General features: G+C 34.3%; 1 long non-coding RNA gene and 1 other non-coding gene across 2 annotated transcripts; both read left to right on the forward strand.

Moving 5' to 3' along the window:
• Nucleotides 1-327: 327 nt before the first annotated feature.
• On the forward strand, nt 328-10,354 carry LOC146993410 (uncharacterized). Its single transcript, XR_015038727.1, has 3 exons — nt 328-520; nt 9,325-9,413; nt 9,869-10,354. It is a non-coding gene; the product is annotated as an uncharacterized LOC146993410 (long non-coding RNA).
• TRNAT-UGU (transfer RNA threonine (anticodon UGU)) lies at nt 1,858-1,931 on the forward strand. The gene has a single exon. It is a non-coding gene; the product is annotated as a tRNA-Thr (tRNA).
• Nucleotides 10,355-10,800: the final 446 nt, after the last annotated feature.

Below are 10,800 nucleotides of genomic sequence, written 5' to 3' on the forward strand. Positions count from 1 at the left end.
AAGCTTGTAGTAAAACAGACACCATGCATTTTATCATTTCAAAACCCAAATGTTCGTGTTTTAAAAGACTTATCGTTTTGAAACTATTTAATATTATAAATATTTTGAAAGTGTTCTTTGCTTTATAGACATTTCTTAGGAGGCACGATTCTTTGCTCAGTTTGTTGAAACAGAATGCTTACTTAACATAATCTTACGGATTTGAAAATGCATCTGAATAAGTTAAAAAATATTTTAATCCATAAATTTAAATATATGGATTTGTGAAAGGTTCGCTTCTAAACCTCTAATATCTTGATGTCAACGTATCATTTCAGATGAAAGGTGATGCAGGAAGTCGACCGTCGCTGAAATGTGGTAGTTAGACCTGGGCTGCATGGACTTCTTCTTGGTTTTTTTCCCATGTGTAATGTTAATACGAAACAGTATCCCTTAGAAAGTCCTGCACGATGACTTCCATCCCATCAGTAGATATTCCTCGGTTACCTTTCCACAAGTAAACCAAATCAAAGAAATACAGGTACGGACATATTTAGAATATTCCTCGGAAAATTTCGATAAAAAAAAAAACAATGGATTTTGAAAGACTAAAAATCAAACAAACGAATGGAATTTTATAATTTTGCAACTAAAATTATTTTTGTGCATTTAAAAGAACGTTCATATACGTGATGCTAAATAAAACATTATTTTGGTTGTCATGAAAATTTAAGTAAGCAGGAAAATACTTTAAGCACAAGAGCGCTTTATTTTAAATAGAATTTTCCGAATAAGGTGCTCCATGCGATTTATATTTATTCAAAATGAGACAGAATTTATAATGCAAATGTCTAATCATACATATAATAAAGCTCCGTTTGCAGTTTGAAAACAGGAGCTCATAAATGTTTCAAAACTGTAAATGAATACAAGAAAATACTTATTAAAAATTAATGAAATTCAAAAATAAAACTAAGATTTTTTCTAATATGTCTTTAGTTATTTCCTCTACTTGTAATACGCAATTTACATAGATTAAAAGTCCCATAAGTACACGAAATCTGTAACATTCGAACTAAAGCTTATCAAATATGAATAAAAATTCCGTAAATTATTCCGTCTTTCCCCACCTATACCCCTTGCATCCAAACAATATTTGTACGGTTAGTTTGTAAGGTTCATTTTAAATTCCTAACCGTTATTTCAAGTTACATTACTTTTATATCAAGCTTCATTTCATTTCCCTGACACAATCTAAACTTTCAGCACTCCCGATATTTAAATTAGGCATAATCAAAGAAGTATTTATATGAAGGTTTTGGAGGGATGGGGGTGAAATCAGAGCGTGTTCTCCCTGCTTTAAGGCCTCGTTGCTAACTTTGATCCTCTTCCGATTAGAATTCTTTTTAGTTGAGTTATTCTTGCCATTAGGCTTGTTTGTGCCGAGTTCGGTCGGAGTCAGATTGCGAGCTATTTAAATTGTGAACTTCATTAATTACTTAACTTCATTAATTTTACTACTTAACTTCTTAATTTTAAGGTTATCCATTATCCTTAATTTAAGGAAAAAGTACTGGCTTCTGTAAGTACTAAGAGGTGCAGTCTGTTAAGCATTATTTGGATATAATAAAAGTGTCCTTTACACCCTTTCCTTGTCTCTGTGGTATTTATAAGGCACAATGAAAAGTCTCAAGCTCTGTTTTAGAGGTCTGGTTCATTTGTATGCTCCCGACAGATTGTATAGTTTAAACCTTAAAACTGTGAAAATACAATGCGTTTGGACTTTCAACTCCAGAAATTTAAAACAAAAGAGAATACTAGAGACTTTTAACTTGTTAGAAATAAGGTTATAATGTATTTCTCCCACTTTCCTAGCGTGCCTTCGTGGTGTAGTGGTTCTGCACGCTGGGCCTGTAATCCAGAGGTCCGTGGTTCGATTCCCGGCGAAGGCAATTGCTAATTTTTCCTCTCTGCGGCTTCAAAAAATCCTAATGTCTCTAGAGTGGCTCCCGAACTAAAAGGGTATACATAGGATAATAGGATGAGGTTTCTCCACACCCAGGATTTGGCGATTGGGTCCCCTGAAAATCCCAATCGCCCTTTAAAAAGGGGAGTATATAAGGTATTTCTCCCACTTGCCTTGCGTGCCTTTGTGGTGTAGTGGTTCTGCACGCTGGGCCGGTATTCCAGAGGTCCGTGGTTCGATTCCCGGAGAAGGCGATTGCTAATTTTTCCTCTCTCCGGCTTCCAAAAATCCTAATGTCTCTTCAAGTTAAACTCACCAAAACACACTTAACTGAAAATATACTACACTAAATTACTTTACATTTATCTGAAATTAGTATATTATGTTACATAAAAATTCTCAGCGGTTTTTTGCCACTAAATGGTGTTGATGCCTATATATCCGGCAACACTCACCCGATTCTCTCAAACGAATATCTGCTCAAAAGGTGACATTCACCTTCCACTGTCTGTGAAGATAGCTTTCTAATTCGTTGAAAGTTATATTGATTAATAAATTTAATAATTATTATATTGACTAATAAAAAGTTATATTGATTTCAAAATGAGAGAAATATCTGAATAAATAAGCTATGTGATGCTTTCTTACTATAAAATGTCTGATGTATATACCACATCACTTCTTTGTACGGAATATTAAGCTATACGCATTTTTTCTGCCTTTCATTTAAACTTATTTCCTAGAATTTCATTAGGGATATATTTCTCATACAATTAATTCAGTTCTCACTTCGCGAGAAGGCAAAAAAACATAGAACCTCATAATATCTATGTTAACAATTGAAAGATAGAGAAAAACGTGAAACACCAAATACAGTTAAAACAATTAAAATTTTGTTTTGCAATTAAAATTACAGTTTCTACGCAAAACAAGCAATTCGACCAGCGGAAAGAAGGCAGATTTTTCGGTGAACAAAAGTGAAAGTTTGCTTTTGGTCTCTCTCATTAAAAAGACACTGAAGGCGTAGAAACTGACTTAATTTGTTATGGAAGCTGTGCTGAGTCAATATACGAGATAATTTAATAACTTAAATGATAATTCCAGAATGGATTAAGCATAATTTAATTCGCAATAATAAAAAACAAGACGTTACTTTGTTGTTGCGAAACTTTGTTCTTCTAGATTGGCAACAAATCCACTATTCTGCTAAGTTTCAAATGCAAACAAATATGGCTGCTTTGGTAAAAAAAATAAACTTAGCCGCATTTTAAACAACTTTTAAAGTGTTGGTAATTCTACAACTACAACATGCTGGTTGCTGGTTAACTAAAGGCATAAAAACCTTAAAGCAAAGATTAAAAACAACATAATTCAATATTTTTAAAGCAAAATATACACAATTTACAAATATATAAGAATAAAGAAAGTGAGATCACTGAGCAGAGTAACAGAGTGGATATATATATAAATATATTTATGTACTTTTGATGCAGCCGATTGCAACCAAAATAGGAAGTGCACATCTACCTACTACATCTACAAAATTTTAACTTTCTGAGGCTATTCGTTTTTGATGCGAGATACATACATACGTACATGCGTACGTGCGTACGTATAGACTCCACAATAAAATCTCTTCTGAATCCATTTTAAATCAGTTTTATAATTCGTTTGGAAAAATCCTTCATTCTGTCTTTACGTACAGATGTCACGCAAAAACATCGTTAAATATCATTCGATAGCAGTCGAAATTTATTTTTTTCCATTGACTTCCTTTTTACTTCTTTCAACGAAATAAAAAGTTAAAAACGCTGCAAAAAGATGCTGAAAAATTTGTGAGGTGTACGGTGAGAATGCTGTGAGTAAACGAAGGACCCAGGAATAGTTTGCTCGATTCCGTTCTGGAAGTTTTGATGTCAAAACATCGAAACTTCCAGAACTTCCAGAACCTCGCTTTAGTCGGCCAGCCATTGACGACGTTGATGAAGTTTTGCAACTGATGGAGCAAGACAGGAATGCAAGCTGTCAGGAAATACCTGAGACACTAAACATCAACCACATGACACTTTGAGATCATTTGAAAACAGCAGGGACAGGGAAAAGTGGACGGAGCACGAGAACTTCGTCAGTGACTTTTACAAATATTGCTCCGCCGCACTACTGTACCCGCTGGGCTTTCGGTTGGCCCGCATAGGATGTCAGCCTAACAAGACATTTACATATAAACTTTACAATAATACTAGACTTATAACGTATTTCTCCTACTTCCCTAGCGTGCCTTCGTGGTGTAACGGTAGCACGCTGAGTCGGTATTTCAGAGGTCCGTGGTTCGATTCCCGGCGAAGGCGGTTGCATATTTTTCATCTTTTCTGCTTCCAATTAACCTAATGACTCTACAAGTGGCGCCCGAACTAAAAGGGTTGTGGATGATGATTCTCCGCACCCAGGAATTGGCTAGGGTTTTAGGGGACTTAGTCGCCCTTTAAGAAGAAGAGTATATAAGGTATTTCTTCCACTTTCCTAGCGTGCCTTCGTGGTGTAACGGTAGCACGCTGGGCCGGTATTCCGAGGTCCGTGGTTCAATTCCCGGCGAAGGCGGTTGCATATTTTTCATCTTTTCTGCTTCCAAATAACCTAATGACTCTACAGACATACGTATTAAATATACAATTACAAAGATACGGTATACAATTATTAAAAATAAATTAACCTATCAACAAAAGTTGGATTATGGCAAATTAATGTAACATAATTACTTCGAACATACATCATACAAACTTTCATTGTACATCGGACATTGTACTTCACACAAAAATATATTTAAATTAGTATATCTAATTACATCATTTGAAAAGTGCAGGCTGCAAAAAGAGAGTCTATGTTTGGGTGCCACATGAGAAATTGTCCGTTATAAGCTGCTAAAACCTGCGAAACCATCAATTCGGCTCTGTACTGTGCACAACTCCGCCGTTCGAAAGAAGCAATCTAGAATGAGCGACCAGAATTGGCAAACAGAAAGAGAGTGGTGTTCCATCATGGCAAACGCGGCCACACGCATATTTGATGACTCGGAACAAATTGAAGAACCTTGGTTGGGAAGTTCTGATACATCCACAGAATAGCTCGGAATTGCACCGTCTAACTATCATTTGTTTTGGTCTCTGCAAAAGTCTCTTGATGGTAAAAAAATGGCCGACCGAAGAGCCGCTGAAAATCACTTGGCCAAGTTTTTCGACGACAAAGTACAGAAATTTTACACCGATGGAATTATGAAGCTACCTGAGAAATGGCAAAAGGTCATAGACAATAATGGTCAATATGTCCTTGATTAAAATTGAGTTTCAGTAAAGACAATTTTTGTTTAAAAATATACCAAATAATCGCGCAGACTTTTTATATGGCTCAATATTTCAAATTTCAGAGTATGGTCTTTCTAATTATTACGAACAAACTTTTAACTCTTAGTGCTATGTGCATAAAGAAGCTCCAAAACAAATTCTGCAATTGCCCACATTTCACTAATACTTTAGGTAATATGGACACAATTGGTCGGAAATATGGGCAGGTTGCATTATTAAAAAGGTAAAAAAAATGTCAACTCTACATTTACCTTTTCCAAACAGAAATGCATTTTCACAGAGATTCTAAGTTTGGCAAATGATAAGAAGTAAAGTCAAACTGAACTAGTTGAACAAATTGTATCACAAAAAATTTCCAAGTTTTTATCTATAAATTAAAAATAATTGAGTAGTGAAAATAAATAAATTATTAAGGGGACTCATACACCTTAAAACCCAAAAGATGTTCGAATAGGTGACTGTTGCAAGAATTGGGATTACTTATTGATTTTAAAAGCAATTACTTCCAACCTTTTACAGCTGACTACATAATATAGCTGCTTTCTGAAATAGTCATTAGAAAGTTTGTGTTGCCACAAATATTTTTATAATTTAATCCGCTTTGTGACAACATTTTTCGTCATGTTTCCAACTTGCGCGCACAGTTTAAAACATTCTGTTTCATAATTTATTTCCATATTTAATATATAGCTTTCATAACATTTAGAAACTACTGCGAACCTAAAATTCTAAAAATTTCATGTTCAATTTTTATTTTATTTTGAGTTTAGTTTATAAAATGTATTTTATTAACAAAATTTGTAATGTTTTCGTCCATAAAAATTTTCAATATTAAAATATTTATCAGATTGTTGGTTCCGTTCGAAAATAGTGCCCATATAAAGAATTCCATCTAATTTCAAGTATGTACCATTAGCCATTTTTAAAATATCAGGCGCGCAATGTGGAAACATGGCGAAATATTTTGTCACAAAGAGGATTAAATTACAAAAATATTTGTGGCAACACAAACTTTCTGCTTACTAGTTTCTAAAGCAGCTGTATTATGAAGTCAGCTGTGAAAAGTTGGAAGTAATTGCTTTTAAAATAAATAAAATATCCCAATTCTTGCAACAGTGACATATTCGAAGATCATGAGGGGTTTAAGGTGTATGAGTCCCCTTAAATTAACACAAATTATTACAAACTTAAGAAAGAACAATTCTTAATGAGGACTTGTATCATACGCTAGACTCATTGCAATAGAAAGAGTCACCCTCTAACTCGATACATTCCTCGCGGAACCAGAATGAACAAGAGCCACAACATTGCAACATTGCACCAATTCCTGTCCTTGATTTTCATCATAATAATTGCTTCATGAAAAGAAAATATCATAACCTTTTGGTACTGCCCATATTACCCTTAATCTTTGCTGCCCCTATTTGCTCTAGTGACATTATTCAATAGTTGGTATTATAGCTGTTGAAAGGAGAAAGAACCGCACCGCCCGCTATAGCTAACGGATATTATACTCACATAAGATTGCAGCCATTTATAGGTTTCATGTAAAATTAATTAATTTTGAGTGTTAAAGCTTAAGTAATATAACTAAAATATAACAACAACCCTAATTTGAAAATCAGGTAGTTGTACTTACATTAGAAATGGTCCGCTTGCCTTTGTGTTTTAACCGCACAACAACACAAATTAATGACACAGTCGCCATGACACTTAAGCGTTGCCAATGCCGCAATGCGAATGCACCAACTCAGAAACATTACGTGTAATATGAGCATTTGTTTAAATGTGCCGATATTACCTTAGTGCCCATATTTGCCGAATGCTGATCATTTGCGTTCATGTCGTAGATTATAAAGAAAGGAAAACATGGGGGGCTAGAAACAGAGGGGTCTGTGGGCTTTGGAATTGTGCAAAAACGTGGGGGACTGTTTAAGGTTTAAGCATATTTCTGTGAAAGTTTTATAGACAGGAAGATATAAAAGAACTGAATTCTCTGAATGCATGTAATTCTGTACTAAGAAATTGAATTATTAAATGATAATTATCACTCGAATAAATCTTTTTAAAGGCACAGGGGTAGGAAAAAACATATTTGTTACATCAATGAATATGGTCGTAAATATTAAGTTTTATAACTCGAATGCCATGTTATATGAATACGAAATATTTGAATATCTTAGAAATAGTCTTAACTAAAACATTTTTCAACCTTTTTATGTCTAAGGACCTTTTTTCAAATTACAAATCCATTTCGGGTGGCTGCTTTTGAGTTAATTTTCTAATGCCATGTAAATATTTAATTATTTTTAATTCAGATCTTAAGAATAAATATGTGTTACGTGTATGCGTGTGTATGTATGTACTTATGTACCCAGATATTTTCATTGGCTGATGAGAATAGATGCCGACCGTCGATGAGAAGCTGGTAGTCAGTCAATACTAATGCTTATTTAAAGGAAAAATATTTAAGTATCCTATTTAAATATATATTCAAGACCTATCGCATACGTAAGATATACGTAATCCCTTCCAAATTTTCAATATATACGTAGCGTATTCGGAAACTAAATACCGTTTCATTCTAGCGCCGTCGCAGCGCTGTGATAGGCGTCCCGCGCATGCCCGCTAGTCTTTCTTGTTCAATGACTTTCAATTGTCGCCATTTTGGTTGCTCTATGGTGTGTTTTCAGTTTGCTGTGCACATTCAAAATGTTTAAGACAATTAGTTCTCCCGCTGACTGTGAGATTCGTGCCGTGATTAAATTTTTGAACGCGAGGAATGTTAAACCGGTCGAAATCTATCGTCAAGTGACAGAAGTTTACGGTGAATACGCGATAAGTGATGGAATGGTGAGAAAGTGGGTAAGAATGTTTAATGCAAGGTCGAACAAATGTCTACGCCGAGTCTCGGAGTGGTCGGCCTTCTGTTGTCACCGATGATTTGGTAAGGAAATTTGATGAAGCAATTCATGAGAACAGACGCTTCACAATGACAACTCTTTCAGAGGCATTTCCACAAATTTCACGTACTGTTTTGTTCGAAATTGTGTCTGACCGCTTGAATTATCGCAAACTGTGTTCCCGATGGGTTCCAAAAATGCTCACTGATGTTCACAAAACAAAGCGACTTGGTAGTGCCCTGACATTTCTCACGAGGTACAGAGATGAGGGAGAAAACGTGTTAAACCAAATTGTGACAGGTGATGAAACTTGGGTGTGTCATTTCACACCAGAATCGAAACAACAATCGATGGAGTGGAGACACACTCATTCTCCGAAAAAACAAAAATTCAAAGTGACAATGTCATCACAAAAAATCATGTGCACTGTCTTCTGGGATACGAAAGACGGTTTGCTTACTGAATTTCTTCCCAGAGGTGAAACCATTAATGCAGCAAGATATTGTGAGTCTTTAACAAAACTAAGGCGTGCCATTCAAAACAAACGAAGAGGAATGCTCAGTAAAGGGATTGTGTTGCTCCATGACAATGCTCGGCCCCATACTGCTGGTGTAACTCAATCTTTAATTCGACTGTTTCATTGGGAGCAGTTCGATCACCCGCCGTAGAGCCCGGACTTGGCGCCGTCCGACTATCACTTGTTCCTGCACATGAAGCGCGAGCTTGGTGGCAAGCGCTTTGGATCTGACGATGACACGAAAAATGCTGTGGAGTCGTGGTTATCGAAACTGGCGGGAAGTTTCTTTGACGATGGTATACAAAAACTGGTCACCCGCTATGACAAGTGTTTGATCACTGACGGAAACGATGTTGAAAAATAGTTTAAGACATGTATTTTCATGTAAAAATAAAATTGGATTCGAAAAAATTGTTTTACTATTTTTTTTTTCAAAACGGTACTTAGTTTCCGAATACGCCTCGTATATTTATATTTATAATTAATAAATCTTTAAAAAGGAGCTTCAAAGAGCCACAAAATTGTATTTTAAAAGTATTGTTTAGAAGTGTGTTTATCATCTCTGTTACATTTACGAAAAATATTTTCCTCTTTATTCAGACTCGCTGTATTCAAGTCGATAAGACCAATGAATGGAATGATCAACTTGAGAATTCATTCCCAGTTTCAAACCGTGTGAACGGAGTGAGGTAAGAAGCTTTTTACAAAAGGCTAGTAATTTTTCTTATGAAAATAAAGTATCAGAATCTAAATAAGTGTTTCACTTCTTAGAAAAACAGAAAATACAAATATTTGGGAATAAACAAGAAAATATATTAAAAAATAAAATAAAATTTTAATTTGAAAAAGTGTCAGCATTATAATATATTGCAGAAATTACAGTTTAATTAATGGCTGTTTACTAAGAACTGGATCTGATTATTTGTTTATAAACAGTGTTTCCTAAGCTTTTCAGTCTCATAACTTATATGTATATACTTCTAACGGGAAAAGGAACATTGATTAAAATAATGTAATAATAAAATTTTAATAAACAGATAGACATCAATAAAATCATCTATCTATGTGATTAAGCGTATTAATATATATATATATATATATATATATATTCTCCTACCAAAAATGATTTCTTTTTTTTTTCTAGGGGGGAGGAATTCTATTACTGTTTATCTGCCTGCTATCCTGAGTCTTGGAAGCCATAAACATAAACATGATTTTAATTAAATCCAGTGATGCATTATCTGCCATATTTAGTTTCAGGAATCAGTTTCAATTACTTGCCATTATCGGAATTTCAGGACCAATTTTCGCAGGAGTTTGTTTATAAGAAGAAAACGATTTTGAGACTTTTGTTTGCTTTAGAGGTACCTCTAAGAAATACAATTATGCACAGAACTGGTACTTTGTATTCATACGATGGGAAAAATAACGAATCCTGCGTAAAATCTGTGAAATCAAAGATTTAAGAGAAGCAGATTTTAAAATTAAAGATATCTGATAAAAGAAAGAAAAATGTTTAAGGAGGTTTCAGATTAAAGAGAAAGTGTTTAAAGTTGTTTCTGAGAAAAAGAAAATATTATTAAAGACATCTCTGGTAAAAGAAAAAGTGTGAAATTAAAATAAAATTGTACGTTTAACAAAACAGAAAAATTCAAGCAAAATATCTGTTGTTATGTAGAGAAATTATCTGATAGCGTTATAAAAACTATGTGAATGATTTTATGATTTATGGAAATTTAAATTTATTTTGATTTTGAATTATTTATTTTAAGGCTTTAATTTTGGGGAAAAACAGATGCTTCTGGAAATATTATTTAGTTTAAATGAATATTATTTATTTTACTTAATTTGCAAATCTTGTACAAACTTTTATTCATTGTGAAAGAAGCAGGGAAGGGGAGGCAATTTTTGCCAAGTCATGATTTCGCGCGCTTTAGAATGTTCGAGAAAGAATTTTCATTGTTAGTTGACCTTAAGAGAGTAAAGTACGTGACGGAAAGGACAAAGGTTGCTACTTGTCTTTCAATGTAAGTCATTCAGGTTTTTGGCGATTGAGGGTCCGGTTGTTGGCTAAGT

This window comes from Stegodyphus dumicola, chromosome X1 (assembly GCF_044657685.1).
Source record: "Stegodyphus dumicola isolate Sdum_Otavi_A_Nest chromosome X1, ASM4465768v1".
Lineage (NCBI taxonomy): Eukaryota > Metazoa > Arthropoda > Arachnida > Araneae > Eresidae > Stegodyphus > Stegodyphus dumicola.